Here is a 22,648-nt window from a genome sequence, read left to right on the forward strand (position 1 = left end):
GCGAGAGAGGGAACATAGGCGGGGGAGTGGGAGAGGGAGAACCAGGCTCTCCGCTGAGCGGGGAGCCCAATGAGGGGCTTGACCCCAGGACCCTGGGATCATACACCTGAGCCAAAGGCAGACGTTTAAAGACTGAGCTGTCCAGGCGCCCCCTTCCAAATCTATTTTAGAAACAACCTGTGAATTTCCTTCCAAAGACTAAGGAAGCCAAATACACTGAGATTTTAAATGGTGTTGCAAAGATTCTACAGGCCATACAGGGAGAATTTACATCATTATAGTGGACTTTCTAATCCATGAACACGATATATCTCCTAAGTCTTTGTAATGTCTTAATAAAATTTTATCACCCAAGATGTCTTGGACATTGTGTGTATATATATTCATTTCTAGGTATGCCATATATTTAGATACTATTATATCTTTTTTAAAAAGTCATTTCTTGTACATAGGAACATAATTAAGTTTCCTATCCATTTTTTTATTTTCAAAAATTACAAACCTGAGAAGTTTGAAGAGGTAATATGAAACTCTTTGAATATGTTTCAACTAAATTCACCTATCTACATTTTTCCATGCTTGCTCTATCTTTGCAAATAATTATTTTTGCTGAACCATTTGAAAGTACGTTGCTGGTGACATGATACTTCGTTCCTAAGTATATTAGCAAACATTTCCTAACAATGAGGACATTGGGGGTTTGTGCTTTTATAATTGAGTTACAAGTGTTCTTTATACACTCTGGAAATGAATCCTCTTTCAGATTTGCAATTATTTTCTCCCAGTTTATTCTCTTAATCCCGTTTTTGAAAGGCAAGAGGTATTTTGGTTTTATTTGGGTGGAGGCAGAGGGAGAGCTTAACCAGCTGAGCCAGGCAGGTGCTCCGAAATGCAAGAATTTCAAAGTTTAACACCAGTTTATCAACTTCTGGATTTTATGGATCATGCTTTGGTGTCATCTGAGACCTCTGCCTAAACTGAGGTCATCAAGATTTTCTACTGTGTTTTCTTTGAAAAGTTTTCCATTTTGGGTGTTACATTTAGATCTGTGAACTACTTGGAATTAATTTTTGTGTATGTGTGAAGGGTCTAAATTCATCTTTGTGCAGGAAACTATCCAGTTGTCTATCTTTTCCCGAATGAATTGTTCTGGTACTTCCGTCACCAATGAATTGCCCATACATGTTTATTTTAGGACTCTTCAATTTATTACAGTCATCTATATGACTGAACTTAACGCTAGGACCATACTTTCATGATTGCTGTAGCCTCATATTAAGTTTTGAAATAGGAAAGTATAAGTTCTCCAGATTTGTTCTTTTTCAAAATTGTTTTGGCTGGATCTTTTCACTTCCATATAAATATCAGAATAGCTTGAGAGTTTCTTCAAAAAGGTTGGTATTTTAATACAATTGTGTTGGATCTGTAAATCAGTTTGGGGTGAATATCTAAGTAAGTAGAGAGAGATTCCAAGTTCATGGATTGGAAGAGTAAATATCTACTTACTTAGATATTTAGAAATTTCAGCTCTGTTGTTTTGTTTTCAATACACAAGTCTGGCACTTCTTTTGTTAATTTTTTCTTAAGTATTTTATGTTTTATGATGTTTTTATGAATGAAAAAGTTTTAATTATATTTTCAGATTGCTCACTATTACTATATAGAAATATAACTGATTTTTCTGTATTGATCTTGTATCCTTTGACCTTGCTGAATTCACTTATTAGTTTTGAAATTTTTTTTTCTAAATGTCTCATCTTTTTGTTCCTGTCTTCCTTCTTTACTGCTTTCATGGTTAAATAGGTATATTTACTAGATCTATTAGATATTTCTATTTATAGCTGTAGTGTACCATGTTAATGCCTTTGTTTTTACTATTTTAAAAAATACTTATTTTTTTTCTAGAGCAGTTTTAGATTCAGAGCAAAATAAGTGGTATTATAGAGATTTTCCATATATACCCCCTGTATCCCTACACATGCATAGCCTCCTCATTATCAACATCCCCATCAGAGTGATAGATTTGTTACACTCAGTAAACCTACATAACATTGTATAATGTATAAACCTATACATTCTTTGTATATTTTGGAGAACTTTTTATATTTGGATAGCCCTTTGTCAGATGTGGCTTTTGCAAATATTTTTTTTTCAGTCTGTGGTTTGTCTTCTCATTCCCTTGACATTGTCTTTCACAGAGCAGAAGTATTTAATTTTAATAAACTCTAGCTGATCAATATTTCTTTCATGGATCATTCCTTTGGTGTTTTACCTAAAGTCACCACCATGCCCAAGGTCACCTAGGTTTTCTCCTGTGTTATCTTCTAGGAGTTTTATAGTTGCATGTTTTACATTTAGCTTTCTGATCTATTTTGAGTTAATTTTTGTGAAGGGTGGAAGGTCCATGTCTAGATTTTTTTTTAATATAACTATTCAGTTGTTTAAGCACCATTTTTTGAAAAGACTGCCCCGTTCTTTCCTCCTCTTCAGAGATCGATTGACTGTATTTATGAATTTAGACTATTTTGGCCCCTGTGTTCTGTTCCATTAATCTGCTTTTTGTTTGTTTTTGTTTTTAAAAATACTACTGTCTTGACTACTGTGGCTATATACTAAGTCTTGAAGTTGTGTGATATCAGTCTTCTTTTTTCTTTAATATTGTGTTGGCTATTTGTCTTTTGCCTCTCCATATAAACTTTAGGTCTGTTTGATGTTACCTATAAAATAACTTACTGGGAATTCAACTGGGATTTCACTGAAATCAATTGGTCAAGGTGGGAAAAACCAACATTTTGACAATGGTGAGTCTATCCATCCATGAAAATGAAATATCTATTTGTTTTATTCTTTCATTTTGCTCATCAGTTTTATAGTTTTCCTTAAGGAGATCTCTTTACATATTTTGTTTATATCAATATTTCATTTTAGGAGTGCTAATGATAATGTTATTGTGTTTTTAACTTCAAATTCTACTTGTTCGTTGTTCATTTGATAAAGGAATTGACTCTCATACATTAGCCCTGTCCTTTAACTTTGCTCTAATCACTTACTAGGTCCATGAGGGTTTTTTTGGTCACTTCCTTCCGATTTTCTACATAAACAGTCATGCTCATTTTCAAACCAACAGTTTTATTCCTTCCTTCCCAATTCGTATATCTTTTATTTCCTTTCCTTGTTTATAGAGCATTAGCTGGTACTTTCAGTACAGTGTTGAAAAGGAGTAGTGAAAAGGTGCATCCTTGCTGTCTTTCTCTTAATGGGATAGTATCATATTTTTCACCATTAGGTATAATGTTAGCTGTAAGTTTTCTCTAGTTTTTTTTTTTTTTTTTATCAAGTTGAAGTTTTCTCTTCCCAGTTGACAATTTTTTTTTTTTTTAAATCAAGAACGAGTGTTCAGGATTTACATACTTTTTGTACCTATGTTAATATGATCATATGATTTTTCTTTAGCCTGTTGTGATAGATTACAATGATTTTCAAATGTTGACTGTCTTGCATGCCTGGTAGAAAATCCCAAATCGTTGTGATATGTAGGTAATTGTTTTTATACATTGTTGGATTCCATTTCCTAATATTTTATTGAGGATTCTGCAGCTATATTTATGAGATATTAGTCTACATTTCTGTTTTCTTGTAATGTCTTTGGCTTTGGTATTAGGGTAATGCTGGCCTCATATGATGAAATACTCCCTTTTCTCCTGTCTTCTGAGGTCATAGAGAACTAGTAGAATTTCTTCCTTACATGTTTGGTAGGATTTACCAGTGAACGCTTCTGGTTCTTGTTCTTCTGTTTCAGAGAGTTATTAATTATTGATTCAATTTCTTTGATATGAACCTGTTCGGATTATTTCTTCTTTTGTGAGTTTTAGCAAATTGTGTCTTTCAAGGAATTAGTCCATTTCATCTAGGTTATCAAGTATGTGGGCATAAAGTTGTTCATGGTATTCCTTTTTTATCCTTTTAATGTCCTTAGGATCTAAAGTGATGTTCCCACTTTCATTTCTATTATTATTAATAATTCCTTTCTTTTTAAAGCCTGGCTAGAGGTTTATCAATATTATTGGTCTTTTTAAAGAACCAGCTTTCTGGTTGCATTGATTTTTCTCTATTGATTTTCTGTTTTCAATTCACTGATTTCTGTTCTAATTTTTCTTTTCTAATGCTTCCTTTGGATTTAACATGCTCATTTTCTAGTTTCCCAAGAAGGAAACTTAGATGATAAATTTTAAATCTTTCTTTCTTTCTAATATATGTATTCAAACTATATTTCCTTCCAAGCACCACTTTTGGTACATCCCATGAATTTTGGTGTTATCATTTAATTTGAAATATTTTAAAATTACTTTTCTAAGATTTCATTTTTTTTTAAGATTTTATTTATTTATTTGACAGAGAGAGAGATCACAAGTAAGCAGAACTGCAGGCAGAAAGAGAGGGGAAAGCAGGCTCCCCGCTGAGAAGAGAGTCCGATGCGGGACTTGATCCCAGGACACTGAGATCATGACCTGAGCTGAAGGCAGAGGCTTAACCCACTGAGCCACCCAGGCACCCCTGAGATTTCATTTTTGACCCATGTACCATTTTCTAGTCTAATCTCCACATATTTGGGGATTTTCAGTTGTCTTTATCTTATCGATTTCTAATTTAATTACATTGTGGTCTGAGGGTAGATACTGTATTTCTATTCTTTAAAAATTTTCAGTGGACACAGAATGTGGTCTGTCTTGGTGAATGTTCCATGTGTGTATTCTGTTGTTTCTGGATAAAGGAATCTACAGATTATTGACTATATTCAGTTGATGGTGCTTTGAATTCAACATCTTTACTGATTTTTCTCCCTGCTGGATCTGTCTCTTTCTGAGAGAGGGATGTTGAGGTCTCCAACTCTGATAGTGGTTTTATATATTTTTCTTTGCAGGTTTATTACTCTTTACCTCAAGTAGTTTGATGCTCTGTTAAGTGCATACACATTGAGGATTATTATTTCTTTTGGGAGAATTGATCGTTTTATCATTATATAAAATCCCTTTTAATCCCCAATAACTTGTCTTGATTTGAAGTCTGCTCTGTCTGAAATTAATATAGCTACTCCTGCTTGCTTTCTTTCTTTTTCTCTTCTTTTCTTTCTTTCTTTTTTTTGATAGTATAGCTCTCCATTTATTTCGGTCTACTTTAATGCCTTTGAATAACATTTTGTGATTTTTTTAAATGGAATTTTTAAAAATTTCATTTCTTTTCAGTGTAATAACAGAATTCATTTTTATGCATCACACCCAGTGCTCCGTGCGATATGGGCCCTCCACAATACCCACCAACAGGCTCCCCCAACCTCCTACCCCCCACCCCTTCAAAACCCTCAGATTGTTTTTTAGAGTCCACAGTCTCTCATGGTTCATCTCCCCCTCCAATTTCCCTCAACTCCCTTCTCCTCTCCATCTCCCCATGTCCTCTGTGTCATTCCTTATGCCCCAAAAATACGTGAAACCATATGATAATTGACTCTCTCTGCCTCCTGCTATTTTTTTTTTTTAAAGACGTTATTTATTTGACAGAGAAAGGTCACAAGTAGGCAGAGAGGCTGGCAGAGAGCAGGCTCCCCGCTGAGCAGAGAGCCCAATGCGGGGCTTGATCCCAGGACCCTGAGATCATGACCTGAGCCAAAGGCAGAGGCTTAACCCACTGAGCCACCCAGGTGCCCCTCCTGCTTTCTTTTGATTAGTGTTGGCATGGTGTATTTTTCTTGACCCATGTATTTTTATGTGTCTTTATATTTAAAGTGTGTTTGGGCACCTAGGTGGCTCAGTTGGTTGAGCGTCTGCTTTCGGCTTGGGTCATGATCCTGGGGTCCTTGGATTAAGCCCTGTGTCAGCCTCCCTGCTTGGGGGGGTGGGGAGGGAGCCTGCTTCTCCCTCTCCCTCTGCCTGCTGCTCCTCCTGCTTGTGTTCTCTCTCTCCTCTCTATATCAAATAAATAAATGAAAAGAAATCTTTAAAATATGTTTACTATAGACAACACATATTTGGGTCTTATTTCTTGATCAGCTGTGACAGTCTTTTTTATTTTTAAAAAAATTTGAGACAGAGAGTGTGTGTGAGTGGGGGGGATTTCAACCAGACTCCCCACTGACCACGAAGCCCATTGTGGGACTTGATCCCATGACCCATGAGATCATGACCTGAGCCAAAACCAACAGGCAGATGCTCAACCAACTGAGCCACCCCAGCACCCCACAATTTGTCTTAATTGGTACATTTAGACCACTGATGCTCAAAGTGATTATTGATATATTAATACCTACCTTATTTGTTACTGTTTGCCCTTTTTCTTATTTTTATCTTCCATTTTCCTGCCTTTTTTGGCTTTAATTGGGCATTTATATGATTCCATTTTCTCGTTTTCATATCAGTCATACTTTTTAAAAAACCTGTTTTAGTGATTCCCCTAGAGTTTTCTTTTTTTTTTTTTAGAGTTTTCAATATAACTTTACAACTAATCCAAGTTCACCTTCAAATAATATTATGCCACTTTTTGGGTTGTGAGAATACTTTAAAATAACAAAGTAACCCTAATTTTTCCCTTTTGTCCCTTCATTGCTGTCATTCATTTCACTTGTACATAAGCACACACACACACACAAAGTATATATAGTTGATTATAGTGTTGCTATTATTTTGAACAAAGTCATCTGTTAGATCATAGAATAAGTAAAATGAAGCTTTTAATTTTACCTTCACTATTCCCTCTCTGATGCTCTTCCTTTCTCTCTGGATCAGAGTGTTTCAAAGCTATATAATTTTTTTTTTCTTCCAAAGAACTTCTTTTAATATTTTTTGCAATACAGCTCTCCTGGCAAAATATTCCTTCAATTTTGTTTTGAGAAAATCTTTTTTTTGTTTGCTTTGTTTTGAGAAAATCTTCATCTTCACTTTTGAAGACCACATTCTGGGTCCTAAAACACACTGGAATTTTTTAAAGAATAAAATCCATACCATTCCTGTTTACTTAGCTATGCTACAGAATTCTAGGTTGGTGGTCCCCCCCCCCCGCCCCCAACACTTTTAAATATTTTACTCCTCTCTCTTCTTCCTTTCATGGTTTCTGGAAAGTTGGGTGTTATTCTTAAATCATTTTTCATCTATAAAGTAGGTAGCAAATTGTCAATTGCTGTCAGGTTTTCCTACCGTGGCACTGGTTCCCATGGAGATAACTGCTCCAGTATGTTGTGGTTTTCTGTATTTGCCTGTCTCTCCGATCTGGGGGGGGACAGTGGCTTGAACTTTGAGCTTATGGATCTAGGAAGAGCTGTTTGTTCAGCTTTTTACTTGCTATTAGGACAGGGTAGCAACTTCTAAACTTCTTACATGCAGGACTAGAAACTGGAAGTCTAGAATTCTCAAAGTAATTTTTAAAATGTTTTGTCTTCATATTCTTGTCAAAGAGAGGCCTGATGCCAATGGTGTTAACTTGTATATAACTTGTTTTCTTTAGTCTCTGGCAGTTTTTAGAATTTGTTCTGTAGTATTGGTATTTTAAAACTTCATCAGGTTCTATACTGACTGGGGATGAACCCTTTTAGTCCTAAGACTTTTCAGACCAAAGGACTCTCTTCCAGTTGATTCGTCTCTCTGCATTTTCTCATTGATCTCCTTTCTGTTTAGGTACATGTTGTGATTTTTGGACCCTTTTTAGCTTTCCTTCATACTTTCTCCATCTGTACTTCTAGGTCGAGTAATGGGAGACACCTTGTGATAATCCTGCTGTCAGATTTGCTGTTTAGCTGTATCCCTGGACTATTTGGCTTTGGTTTTGTTTTTCTTTAATGGCTCTGATATCCTCTTCTATGCCCTTGGGATATTAATTAGAGTTCTTTGGTCTGTGGACTTGACTTTATTTTTTTAGATTAAAAAAAAAATTGTCAGGGAGAGAGCACACAAGCATGGGAGAGGTAGGCAGAGGGAGAAGCAGGCTCCCTGCTGAGCAAGGAGCCCGATGTGGGACCCGAGGGACCCAAGACCCTGGGATCACAACCCAAGCCCAAGGCAAGTGTTCAACTGACTGAGCCACCCAGATGTCCCTAGTCTGTGAACTTTAAAAAAAATTTTTGTTGTTTGGGCCTTTCATATTGGTTTTCTTGAAAGAGTTTGGCGATTCATGGTTGCAATTTAGTTGCTCATTTTTGCATTGTACTTTTTTTGGTGGATTTTTTAAAAAAGATTTTATTTATTCGAAAGAGAGAGTGCATGGGGTGGGGAGAGCAAGGAGCAGAGGGAGAGGGACAAGCAGACTCCACACTCAGCATGGAGCCTGAGGGAGGGCTTGATATCAGGACCCTGAGGTCATGACCTGAGCCAAAACCAAGAGTCAGACACTTATCCAATGGAGCCACCCACCCGTGGATGTTTATCAGAGCCCATGATAGGAGTAGTGCATAGGCTGCCAGGTTAATAGATGCCAGTATTTTGATTCTGGGTATAGGGTGCTCTTCTCCTCTTGAGGGTAAAGCAAGTACCTGGGGGGCACTGCTCTGCTTCTTCAGTTCCAATGGCTTCAGTTACTGTTCTGTTATAGGCTGGGTAGAGACATCCCCTCTGCCTACAGCTTGGCCCATGGTTGGGGAATGGGACTTACTTAGCTACTCTGCATCAACTCCCTAATGAATCACCCTGCCCAACACCCATCAGTACCCTCCTGCTCTCTGTATCTGTTGATCGAGGTTCTACCCCATTCCTCTGTTTGTAGCAGTCTTTATGGGTTTGTGTTGTAGTTTCCTAATTTTATTTGCCCAGAGCTTTGAGTCCATCACTTTTGATGTTTCTGGCATTTGTCAAAATTTCTACTCTTTTGCTAGCCCCTATTTTTCAGTGCTGTAGCAGATTCTCTTATTTTTCTTCTGCTTTAGAACTTTATATAGGATTTAGCATTGAGAGGGATAGTAGGTGGTTGGTTCTGTCCTATCTGCCATCTTGATCCAGTCTTACTAACACTTTGAGAAAACAGAACAAAAACTCTTTTGTAGCCTTTTCTTTCAGTTAATTTCCTTGAAAAGAACTAGCTACAGTGGCTCCTGGGACAGTCCTCTAGTTATAAAATACGTTGTACTATTATTATTCACAGAAAGTACTGTTTACAAGGGACTATTAAAGTATCAGCTCTTTGCTTTCTACCACAAGCTTTCTACCACAGCTCTTTGCTTTCTGTACAATTTTGTGAGACCCCACTCAATACTAAAAACAGTAAATACTATGAGGGATCCTAAAATAGTTTTAGTGATAACTGATTTTATTTGCATTGAAAAATTAGGGATAATAGAATGATCTCAAAAACTACTCAGTTGGTCAGGTTCATAGTTGTATAAAATGTTCTTTTTGTCTTCCTTTTTTTAACAATGAGTTAGACATCCATCCATGAACAAAGGACTGTTGTGGGAGTTGGGGGAACAAGCACCATCTGCCAAGAGACCTGGGAGGAGTCTTGCCCACCTGTGCATCCAGTAATAGGCAGGCAGACCTTGTTGCAGGCTACAGAACCAACAAAACTGCCTCAAACCTTCTTGCTGCAATAAGGGACGGACCTAGAGAGTGCTGTCCTAGGTGGATATACATGGATGACAAAGAATTCACAAAAAATCCAGACTTCCCAAGAGGAGATTCCAGGACACTATGGGAACAAAAAACATAAATCTGGTCCAGTGCAGACTATAAGAGGAACTTTCACAAAGCAACACTGCACAGGGCTGAACTATCCATCAGTGGTAACTCCTCCAATGGGGGAAAGAAAGAAGTGCCTGACTACCCCAGTGGTGAGCGGCCTTTATGACTGGAGCTAGGGTGGTCTGGGAAAAAACAAGAATATTAAAGGGCATCAAAAGAATGTAGTTCCTGTTCACGGAACTCAGAAGTCTGCCCACAAGCCTCTGGATGTGATTCACGCAAGTTTCACTCCACTGTGTTGGGTCCACAGGCACCCCCAAGACTCCAAGGACTAAATAACATCCCCATTGACCCTGCAGCCAGCTCCCTGTGCAACAGGAAGTTGAGTAAACACCATCAAAAAGATGGGGGGGTGGGGGGGGGGTGTGTGCTATGGAGAAACCACAAACTTGAGCTATAGCACCACCTTCTGGAAAATGAGAGGATTCCGGTAGGTACTGGTGAGAGGTAAGAACCAGGGAAGCCACAAAAGCTTAAGAATTCTGCCACAAGAGGGACAAAAAAAGTGTATGTAGCCAGGTATTTCCATACAAAAGCAGAGAAAACCCCAAATATAACAGCACCAATGAATAGTATACCCTATCTGAAGGCAACTGGTAAAGATTTAAGGAGATGTCAGCTACTTCAAATGTGAAAGGAGCAAGCCAAACTACAGGAACATGAAAAGTCAAGGAAACACATCATTACCAAAAGAAAATAATTTTCCAATAACCATGCTCTCAAAAGCATGGAATTTTGCTATCTTCTGATAATTCAAAATAGCTGTTTTGAAGAAACACAATGAACTACAAGAAAACTCAGACAATTCAATGTAATTAGGGAAAAAAAAATACATGAGCAAAATGAGTTATTTTCCCAAGAGACAGAAATCACAAAGAACCAAAAAGAAATTCTGAAGCTGAAAAAGTCCATGAATAAAATAAAATTAAAAAAAAAAGCAACAGAGAATCTGCAGCAGATTAAAAGCAAATGGAAGAAATAAGTGATTTGGAGGACAGGAATTCTGAAATAACACAAAGTAAGAAAAAAAGGAATAAAAAAGAATAAAGAAATCCTATGTAATCAATAGGATTCTATCAAAAGAACAAATACTAGATAACTGGGGTTCCAGAAGGAGAAGAGAGGAAGAAGGAGGGGGGCAGAAAATTAAAGAAATAATGGTCAAGAACTTCCCAAACCTGGGGAGAGATTTGGACATGAAGGTTATATGTCACCCTAGATAAGTTCATGAAGGTTACAGGTCACCCTAGATCTCAAAGAAAAGACCTTCTCTAAAACACATTATAATAAAACTGTTAAAAAATCAAAGAGAGAATCCTAAAAGCAGTCAGGGCAAAAAGTCTGTAACCTACAGAGAAACTCCTGTTAGGTTATGAGCAGATTTCTTGGCAGAACTATAGGTCAGGAGAGCGTGGGATCAAAGCGTTGAAAGAAAAAACCTGACAGCCAAGAATACACTATCTGGCAAAGTTATACATCAGGTATGAAGGACAAATATTTCCACACACAAAAACTGAGAGAGTTCATCACCACTAGTCCAGCCTTGAGGTAAATGCTGAAAGTTCTTCAAGCTGAAAAGACACTAATCAGCAACATGAAGACACAGGAAAACACACTGGTAAAGGTGCTGTATATGCAGTATAAGTATATATATATATACACACATACAGTCAGAAAACTAATTCTGAAATAGGATGTTTGTTAACCACTTAACTGTAGTATAAAGCTTAAAGGGGAAGAGTATTAAAAATGATAGCTACTATAATTTGTTAATAAGCAATTTATATTATATTTATATATGTTTTTACATTATATATAAATATATATATATTTATATTTTGAGTAAATTATGACTTCAAAATATAAAAAGGAAAACCAAAAGGATGAAACTTTTTAGACAACTGAAGTTCAGTTGCTATCAACTTAAAATGGACTGTTTTATTGATGAGACATTTTATGTAAGCCTCCTGGTAACCACAAAGCAAAAACCTAGAATAGGTTCACAAAAAATACAAAAAGGGGAAAGAAAACATACCACCATGAAAGGTCACCAATTTACAAAGTTACGCAGAAACAGAAAAAGAAAAAACAGAAATACGAAACTAGAAACCAATTAATAAGATGGCATTAGTAAGTCCTTACCTATCAATAATTTTAAATATAAATGGTTAAATTCACTAAAAAGGCAGAGTAGCTGGAGGGATTTAAAAAAAAAAAAAAACCCAACTATATGCTGCCTACTACAGACTCACTTTTGCTTGAAGGACAAAGAAGCTCAAAGTTACAGGACAAAAATTAGCATACAGAATCAGCTTGCATGTCTATACACTAATATTGAAACATCTAAAAAAATAAAGCTATCCCATTTACAATAAAATACTTAGGAATAAATTTAACCAAGGACATGAAAGATCTGTTCAGTGAAAACCACAAGACTTTGATGAAAGTCACCGAAGTTGGAAACAAATGGAGAGCTCTCCCATGCCCATGGATCAGAAGAATTAATATTGTTAAAATGTCCATACTACCCAAAGCCATGTACAGTTTGGACAAAAACCCTATCAAAATTCCAATGGCATTTTTCAAGAAATAGAATAATCCTAGAATTCGAGACCACAACTAGCCAAAGCAATCCCAAAAAAGAAATAAACCAGAGGCATTTCACTTCTTGATTTCAAACTATACTACAAAGCTATAGTTAAAATAGTACAGGAAAGAGTCAAGAAAACAAAGAGGCAACCCACGGAATGGGAGAAGATATTTGCAAATGACAGTACAGACAAAAGGTTGATACCCAGGATTTATAATGAACTCTTCAAACTCAACACACACAAAACAGACAAGCATATCAAAAAGCGGGCAGAAGATATGGACAGACACTTATCCAATAAAGACATACAAATGGCTATCAGACACATGAAAAAATGTTCATCATCACTAGCCATCAGGGAGATTCAAATTAAAACTACATTGAGATATCACCTTACACCAGTTAGAATGGCCAAAATTAGCAAGACAGGAAACAACATGTGTTGGAGAGGATGTGGAGAAAGGGGAACCCTCCTACACTGTGGGTGGGAATGCAAGTTGGTGCAGCCTCTTTGGAGAACATTGTGGAGATTCCTCAAGAAATTAAAAATAGAACTTCCCTATGACCCTGCCATTGCACTCCTGGGTATTTACCCCAAAGATACAGATGTAGTGAAAAGAAGGGCCATCTGTATCCCAATGTTTATAGCAGTAATGGCCACGGTCGCCAAACTGTGGAAAGAACCAAGATGCCCTTCAACGGATGAATGGGTAAGGAAGATGTGGTCCATATACACTATGGAGTATTATGCCTCCATCAGAAAGGACGAATACCCAACTTTTGTAGCAACATGGACGGGACTGGAAGAGATTATGCTGAGTGAAATCAGAGAGAGTCAATTATCATATGGTTTCACTTATTTGTGGAGCATAACAAAAAGCATGGAGGACATGGGAAGTTAGAAGGGGATTGGGGTAAATTGGAAGGGGAGGTGAATCATGAGAGACTATGGACTCTGAAAAACAATCTGAGGGGTTTGAAGTGGTGGGGGGGTGGGAGGTCGGGGTACCAGGTGGTGGGTATTATAGAGGGCACGGATTGCATGGAGCACTAGGTGTGGTGAAAAAATAATGATACTGTTATGCTGAAAATAAATAAATGAAAAAAAAAAATAGTACAGTACTGACATAAAAACAGACACATAGACAAGAGAGCCCAGACATCAACTGTTGCATACCCAGTCAACTAATATTTGACAAGGGAGCCAAGAACACTCAGTGGGAAAAGAAGTTAAATAGTGTTGGAAAAACTAGATAACTACATGCAAAAAAGTGAAATTGGACCCCTTATGCCACTCACAAAAATTAACTCAAAATGGATTAAAGTCTTAAACAGAAGATGTGATACTGTAAAACTCATGGAAGAAAACATAGGGAATAAGCTCCTTCAACTGGTCTCTGCAGTGATATTTTGGATATGACCCTAAAAGGACAGGCAACAGAGGCAAAAACCAACAAGTAGGACTACATCAAACTAAAAAGCTTCACAGCAAACAAACAATAATAATAGAAAAAAGAAAAGGTAATCTATGGAATGGGAGACATTTTGCAAATCATTTATCCCGTAAAAGGTTAATATTCAAAATACATGAAGAACTCATACAATAACAAATCAATTAACAAAACCCCCCAAAAATCTGATTAAAAATGGGCATAGGAACTAAGTACTTTTCCAAAGACATATAAATGGCCAACAGGTACATGAAAAGGTATTCAACATCCCTAATCATTAGGGAAATACAAATCAAAACCACAATGTGATACCAGTTCACACCTATTAGAATGGCTATCATCAAGAAGAGATAGAAGAGTGTGGTTGGGTTATGGACACTGGGGCGGGTATGTGCTATGGCGAGTGCTGTGAAGTGGGTAAGCCTGATGATTCACAGACCTGTACCCCTGGGGCAAATAATACATTATATTTTAATTTTTTTTTTAAAAAGAGCAAATGTTGATAAGGATATGAGGATAAAGAAATGCTTGTACACTGTTTGTGGGAATTCAATGGGTGCAGCCACTCTGGTAAATAATGGAGGCTCCTTAAAAGATTAAAAATAGAACTACCATATGATCCAGGAATTCCTCTTCTGGATATATATCCAAAGGAAATGAACAAAGAATTACAAAGAGATACTGCACTTCTTTGTTTACTGCAGCATTGTTCACAATAGCCAAGATATGGAAGCAACCTAAGAATCTATCTAAATGGATGAATGGATACAGAAATTATGGTACATACACACGGTGATATTCAGCCATGAGAAAGAAGGAAATCTTGCATTTGTGACAACATGGATGAACACTTGAAAGCATTAATACTAAGTGAGAGAAGAAAGACACAAATACTGTATGATATTACTATATGTCAAATCTAAAAGAGCCAAATTCATAAAAGCAGAGGACTGCCTGGGTGGCTCAGTCGGTTAAGAAACTGACTCTTGGGCGCCTGGGTGGCTCAGTGGTTTAGGCTGCTGCCTTCGGCTCAGGTCATGATCTCAGGGTCCTGGGATCGAGTCCCGCATCGGGCTCTCTGCTCAGCAGGGAGCCTGCTTCCCTCTCTCTCTCTCTGCCTGCCTCTCCATCTACTTGTGATTTCTCTCTGTCAAATAAATGAATAAAATCTTTAAAAAAAAAAAAAAGAAACTGACTCTTGGTTTCAGCGCAGGTCACGATCTCATGATCTCAGGGTCATGAGATCAAGCCCTGGGTGGGGCTCCAGGCGAGACTCTCTCTCCCTCACCCTCTCTGCCCTTACACCCTGCTCACTTTCTAAATAAATAAATGTCTTAAAAAAAAAAAAAGGGGGGCAGAAAATAGATTGGTGGTTATCAGAGACTGAGGAGTTGGGTAATTGGGGACATACTACTTAGGGATACAGACTTTGAGATCTAAATCACAGCATAGTGATTACAGAAAATACCACATTATAAATTTCAAAGTTGCTAAGAGATTAAATCTTAGTTGTTCCCACCACAAAAAATTATGTCACATAATTTATGTTAGCTAATAGAGGTATTAGCTAAGTGTGTGTATACACACACACACACACACACACACACGCTATACCTGTTTATGTATTTCAAACACCTTGGAAACCTTAAACTTATACAATACTATATTTTAATTACGTCTTTTAAAAAATCCAACAAACTACTCAGTTGAGTTAGGAGAAAAGGCCTAGCTGCCTCATTTTAGAGGGCCTCTTAAAAGAATCTATGCCTAGGCCCTCCTGTAGCTATGGCCCTTAGGGCACAGACTAAAGGGCCAACAGGATATCCCCACCTGGAGCCCATCTCATTCCTTTAAAGACTATGTTCAAGGTACCTGAGATAAATTTCCTACCTGAACAGCTCTGCTTCCAGGGTCTCCATGAGCCTCTTCACCCAGGTCCACCTTCCCTAAAATGCACCCCTAAACCTAAATGGAGGCCAAGAGGTGGCTATTTGCCAGGGGTTCAGAATTTAAGCACGTAGGCTGAAGAACCACAAAAGTTCCTTTGAGGCCTGTCATTCACAGAACAGGTGGAAGAGGAGGAGAGGGATGGACTGTGGGGTGGTTCTCCTCTGGCTGCTACATTTTGACATGGAATCCTGAAAATTCTCAAATCTAAGCTATATGTACATGCTATGAACGTATTTTTTTATAATTTTATTTATTTGACAGAGAGAGATCACAAGTAGGCAGAGAGAAGGGGGGAAGCAGGCTCCCTGCTGAGCAGAGAGCCCAATGTGGGGCTCGATACCAGGACGCTGAGATCATGACCTGAGCTGAAGGCAGAGGCTTAACCCACTGAGCCACCCAGGTGCCCCTATGAACACAATAGCTTGTTTTTATAACAGTGAAATCTTTTGACCTACTGCTTCAAGGCCTGCAAATGTTAGGGGTGGGTCTAGGAAGGAGAAAAGCAGTGATTGATAAATGGGTTTCAGGTACAGCCCTTGCTAACAGAGGCTACAAGGGGGCCTGCTCAGTTGTGGTTAAGTTACAGCTACTGCCATCATCTTCAGCCAATGGAAACTTACTTTGTAGGTTCCCAGAGCCTTAATTGCTCTCTTACAGTGTTCTTCTATGGTCTTTCAGGCATGTAGCCGTAGGAGTATCTGATAAAAAACTGACTTGTTTACTGGCTAAGATCATAAAGGCAGTGTAGTATAACATTTAAGAATACAGCTCTAAAATCAGGTGTGGTACATAAACAATGAATTTTGGAACCCTGAAAAAAATGAAATTAAAATTAAAAAAAAAATTAGACTGTTTTGGTTTAGTTCATAGATTGTGAGTCACTTAATTTCCCCAGGCCCAGTGATATGCTGGACCTGGCTTGTACCAGATGAATGAAAGCCCGTTATATGTGTATCTTCCTAATTCCATGTTCAGTGACATCACATTGGTCGTCTGCTATTGGCCCTGTAAGAGCATTTATACCATGGAAACTGGCTACAAATCAGGCCCACAGAAATTGGTTCAAATTAGTTTCTGCTTTTGTAAATTAGTAATCCTTTATAATAGTTATAATTAGTCATCTTTTATAATAGTTCCCACATTATAGGGAAGCTAGGATAAATAAGAATATGTGAGTCATATATAATCATTTAGCAAGTACTCAATAAATGCTACCCGGTTATTAATACTACATGGTCAGAATATACAAAGGCCAGCTCTTTATAAGGCAGAGGAAACTTTGGAAACAAAAGATACATTGGAAAGAGACAATGGAAAGATTTCCATTAAGGATGAAGTGCTGATGTGAGATCTTTGAAAGTCACGTTCCCAGTTCCATCTCTTTGAAACTTACTTCTTACCGGTTTTATGGTCTCTGTCAATAGAGGAAGTGGGAGGGGAAAGAAAGGAATCCTAACTGGGCAAACCAGAAAGCCATGTGTGGTAAAGCAGAGATCTCAGAATTTTAGGTGCTGGTTTTTAGCCTCTAAAAGCCAAGAGATAAAGTCTATAACCTTATAAGAACTACTGAAGAGCAGTTGACCTGCTGAGTGTTACTTACTCATCACCTCCCATAACAGCAATGCCTCCTATTTGACAATTCTTCGTTTTCACACAGATTCTGGTTTAATTCCGTAACAGCCCTGTGAAGCAGTAGATGAGGAAATAAGCTTAGGTGAAACCATTTGCTCAGAGTTATGGTTAACTGAGTTTCAACACAAGTTGACTCCAAGTCCAAGACTCTGTATTAGAAATACAAATCTCAGGACCACCGTGTTTTGAAGGAGCTTCCCCACCAAATATCAGAATTCAGTAGTCCATTCTTTCCTATCAGTTGACAGAATTCCAACTAAGGTACTACAGACATCCTGATAAGTCAGTGATAGCCTTTTTTGGGCTCTGGATTTATGTGGAGGTATTATTCCAATTATTCTCTTGTTCCACTATTATCACTGAAGCATTCATTTTACAATCATGTGGATGAAGGTTGAGAGAAGAACAAGAAAACCCAGGGCAGTCTTCTATGAGTCACACTGTTCTCCTGGTCTGATTTTCAACACAAAATATAAAAGTCCTTTTTCTCAATAGATACCAATTCTACTCAAGTAGCTCCTGAGTTTCAGGAGGGCTAAAGTCATTTCTCTTGCCTTTGGAAAACTGAAGATCCTCCAAAGCCATCTAACGACCCTCATGTAGTGACAAATTCAGGACTGTATCAAAAACATTATGGAAATGAGGCCCATTAGGAAGGACCTAGTCATTTTACTATGTTTCTTGCTCCATTGGTGTTCATTGATAAGTCAGGTTTTAACTTATTTCAGAATCACATATTGGATACGAGATAGCAAAGATCTGCCAATCCAGATGTGAGCTATACAAAAGCTATTCCTGCAGGACTAATATGAGGGCTTCCTCTAAGCCTAACAGCCACACCCAGGTCATCAGGACTGAAGCTCCCCCTTCTAAGTGATCATCTTCCCACAATGAACACAAGTTATTTTCAAGGGGCCTAAGCTCAGGGAAGAAGGGACGGTACTATATAAGTTATAATAGCTGATTAATGCTATTCTCTAGATTTTTGTGGAAGTGATAGATTCCAGTTCTGCTAACATCTAACTGGATAATCATGAACCAAGTTTGTTTTCTCACTAACTTGAAAAAGGGGTTCCATGTGCTCTTTTCTAAGACTCTAGATATCACAACCCATGTTATATGTAAGTAACATAAGAGCAACAGCTGAGTACAGGCTGGAAATTCAGAGTGGGCCATTTTTTTCTATTTTCATAATTTGTAATTTTATCATAGAATGTAATAAAACATTCCCAGGAAAAGTATCACTGATTAAGGGCAATTTATATCCCTCAGTTCACTGCTACCCCTAAGCATCTGAGGGTTAAATTATGCTGTGAGGTCTTAGAATTAAGAAAAAGATTTTCTTGAACACCAAGCCACTTAAATCCTTGGGAGATGTGCACTTATTACATTGCACAAGGGCTACACAAAATGGTCTCTCTCCATTTTTGTGTTCTTAAAAAAATTAAGAAATACAATCCCTTATTTGGATGGTACTTTATAATTTACAAGTTTTCACACACACACCATTCACTTACACTGTATCTCCTATAATCTTCAGAGGAAGTGAACATTTTCCTCACTTAACACATGAGAATACTGACCCTTGTCCCAGGCGACATTACTGGTAATGGTGGTATCAGGAATAGAATTTGGGTCTTTTGGGCCCAGTGTTCTTTTTCTCACATACCAGCCACACTTCAGCATTAGAGATTTTGTTCCAAAGCAGTTCTATTTCTTTGTTCAGAAAAAACTTTAAAAACCTAGTACAAAAATTCACAAAAGATAAATTTACTTGCCATCAAAGCCTTATTGATGGTGGTACACCTGATTTCCGAAGTCCCCAGAGGCAGGTCTCTGCATGTTCAGCACCACATAGGTGGGTTCTATACCATACACAATCACTGCCCCACAGCTTTCTGACCAAATCAAGTACATTAAAAGACAGGCATGATAACACATTACCAGAGACCTGAATAAATGACCTCACAAAGTGAAACAGACCTTTTTGAAAGCCTACCTGAGTACAAGCTGTTCCATCCTCTGGGAACTGGTAATGGAATATTAAGAAGCCAAAACGGAGATTCCTGCTATGAAACTAACAACACAAAATACTGTAATTTTAGAAAAGTTTGTAAAAGATGGCTGATTGGCTATGTTGAAACTATCAGTGGTTAGAAACTATATATTGAAATCTTAAAAATCTAAAATCCATTTGAACTTTAAGAAGTTGGGGAATTGCAAACACGAATGGGCAGAATGAATCCGTACACTGGGAGTCCAACAAAATATCCAGGAACATTGGTCTATTGAGAAAAGCATTGCAACGTGATGACTATTCAAAGTCTTCCAGTTGGCATTCTGAGTTAGGACTGTAGCATCTTTTTTTTTTTTTTTTAATATGCTTGTTTTATATGAAAAGGATTTTAAAAGCACAACATACTAAGTATAAGCAAATTAGAAACTTTTGGGGGCAGTTAAGATTAAAGAGATCAATTAATGTTCATTTTTTTTTAAGATTTTATTTATTTGACAGAGAGAAAGATCACAAGTAGGCAGAGAGGCAGGCAAAGAGAGAGGGAGAAGCAGGCTCCCTGCTGAGCAGAGAGCCTGATGTGAGGCTTGATCCCAGGACCCTGAGATCATGACCTGAGCCGAAGGCAGAGGCTTAACCCACTGAGCCACCCAGGTGCCTCAGATAGATTAATGTTCTCAATTGTAATCCCTGAATTCAAAACATATACTGAACGTAGGTGTTCTTTTATTCTTATCTTTGAGGCAACTTTCTAATTCTTTGGTAGCACTAGAAGCTCCCAGAATCGGTACACCAGATCTTTAATAATTCCCCAGCACTTTTTAATAAGTCAAAAAGAACCCCAAGTCTTTTTCCCATACCTTTAAGACATTATTGCAAACCTGTAAGACATTATTATCAATCAGGAAGATGATAGCAGGAAAGCAAGAACTCCGGTCTTGTTCTATGTAGACTGGGGGAAAAAAAAATCAAATGGGAATCTCATCACTAAATTATCAAATGAGGCAAAGCTAATGGTTTTTTACCCTAGACTTATGCCCAAGATTCAGGCATGACGCTAATGACACCACCACCTTGGATGCTGTGTCATGTTTGAAATGACTCAGTTCTCACAACCATCGAGCAGCTGGAGCTAACTGGAGATGCATCCTCTCCAATATATTATAGAGCTTTCCCTATTTAGAAAACACATCAGTACCAATGTTGAAGTATCAGGACTGTGGAAAAGATTAAAAAATGCATTGTCCAGGGGCGCCTGGGTGGCTCAGTGGGTTAAGCCGGTGCCTTCGGCTCAGGTCATGATCTCAGAGTCCTGGGATCTAGTCCTGCGTCAGGCTCTCTGCTCAGCAGGGTGCCTGCTTCCTCCTCTCTCTCTGCCTGCCTCTCTGCCTGCTTGTGATCTCTGTCAAATAAATAAATAAAATCTTAAAAAAAAAATGCATTGTCCAATAGAATGGGAAGATGAGAAATCACATGCTTCATATCAGATTTTTTTTCACTCATTCAAGCCCTTCCTTTCCATGTGGTTCAAGAGGCAAAGGATTATAGTCTGTTTATTCAGTACTAGTACAAAACAGAATGAATCAATATTCTTACAATATTGTAAGACTAGGATCACTCCTAATACTACTTTCCTTTAGTTCCTTCCCCCCTAATTTTAAGTCATCCATTCCTTCAAGGTGCAGTATGTCAGCATTACTCAAAGAATATATTGTATCTAGAGATTTTCTAAACTTTGTAGGGAATTGAATCTATAAGCACAAAGATAGACTCTACCAATGAATTTTTGTGGGGTTTTTTTTTTGTTGTTTTTTGTTTTTTTTGCTTTAATTATACCAAAAATTTTTTCTAAAGGGTGCCTGGGTGGCTCAGTGGGTTGGGCCTCTGCCTCCAGCTCAGGTCACTATCTCGGGGTTGTGGGATTAAGCCCCGCATTGGGCTCTCTGCTCAGCGGGGAGCCTCCTTACCACCCCCTCCCCCGCCTGCCTCTCTGCCTACTTGTGATCTCTGTCAAATAAATATAATCTTTAAAAAAATTATTTCTGAGACTTAGTGTAAGCTAATTAGGTATTTGAAAATTGAGTATTCTTCCTCAATACAAATAAGAATAACCAATAATCTTTCTCATTTAAAAGATAGTAACATCATCCTTTATTGTTATAAAATAATAAATAAAGTAAATTAGCCTGAAAGCTATGGCTTGTTTCCCACTCAGCAAAAAAAGTGTAACAGGTAACAAATAAGGTGTAATTTCCGTAACTGGGTGTTTTTGAAAATTTCAAGGTTTTCATTCATGAAAGAGTAAAAAGCTGTGCTACACTTTTCTAGTCAGCTTGATTTGTCAGAAGATTTTACATCAATATTGACAGTCTTTGTTCTTCCTTTTTGCCCTATCATATACTCAAAAGGCAATTACTTGGGCATCTAGATGGCTCAGTCAGTTAAACATCTGCCTTTGGCTCAGGTCATGATCCCGGGGTTCTAGGATTCAGCCCCATGTTGGGCTCCCTGCTCAGCGGGAAGCCTGCTTCTCCCTCTCCCTCCCCTTGTGTTCCCTCTCTTACTGTGTCTCTGTCAAATAAATAAATAAAATCTTAAAAGAAAAAAAGGCAGTTACTCACATTAAATTTATGTGTTCCTAAAAATGTACAGTTAAGTTATATGGGCAAAGGTCCACATCGCATTTGGGGACTGGGGTGGGGCAGTAGAGAAGTTATTCCTCAAAAGCAAAAATTCTGGTGCTAAGTATTTTACTTACCAATTTTATTCTTTCACAATCAAACATATCAATTTTAATCCAATGAGCATCCAATTTGCCAAATCTCTTGATTTCCAACCTTAGTTATAATGATCTTTTCCCTTTTCCTAGTCCTTTTTACAAACTGATAGCAAAAATGTAATAACCAGCATGCCTGGGTGGTATAGTCAGTTAAACGTCTGCCTCGGCTCAGGTCATGATTCAGGGGTCCTGGGACTGGGCCCCACGTGGGGCTCTCTGCTCAGCGAAGAGTCGGCTTCTCTCTCTCCTCTGTGTGTGTTCTCTCTCTCTCTCTCTAGTTCTCACTCTCTTTCAAATAAAATCTTTAAAAACAAAAAAAGTGTGACCGCTGAAATCAAACTTCTCCCATCCAAGTAATAACCAGGCCTGACCCTGCTTAGCTTCTGAGATCAGATGAGATCCAGTGCATTCAGGGTGGTATGGCCATAGACTGAAATCAAACTTCTGACTCATAGACAATGCTACCATGAGCTAACTTTAGTTATTTGCCCACTAATATAAAAAACTTATAAAAAATAA

The sequence above is a fragment of the Mustela nivalis genome, assembly GCF_964662115.1.
Source record: "Mustela nivalis genome assembly, chromosome: 11".
Taxonomy (NCBI): domain Eukaryota; kingdom Metazoa; phylum Chordata; class Mammalia; order Carnivora; family Mustelidae; genus Mustela; species Mustela nivalis.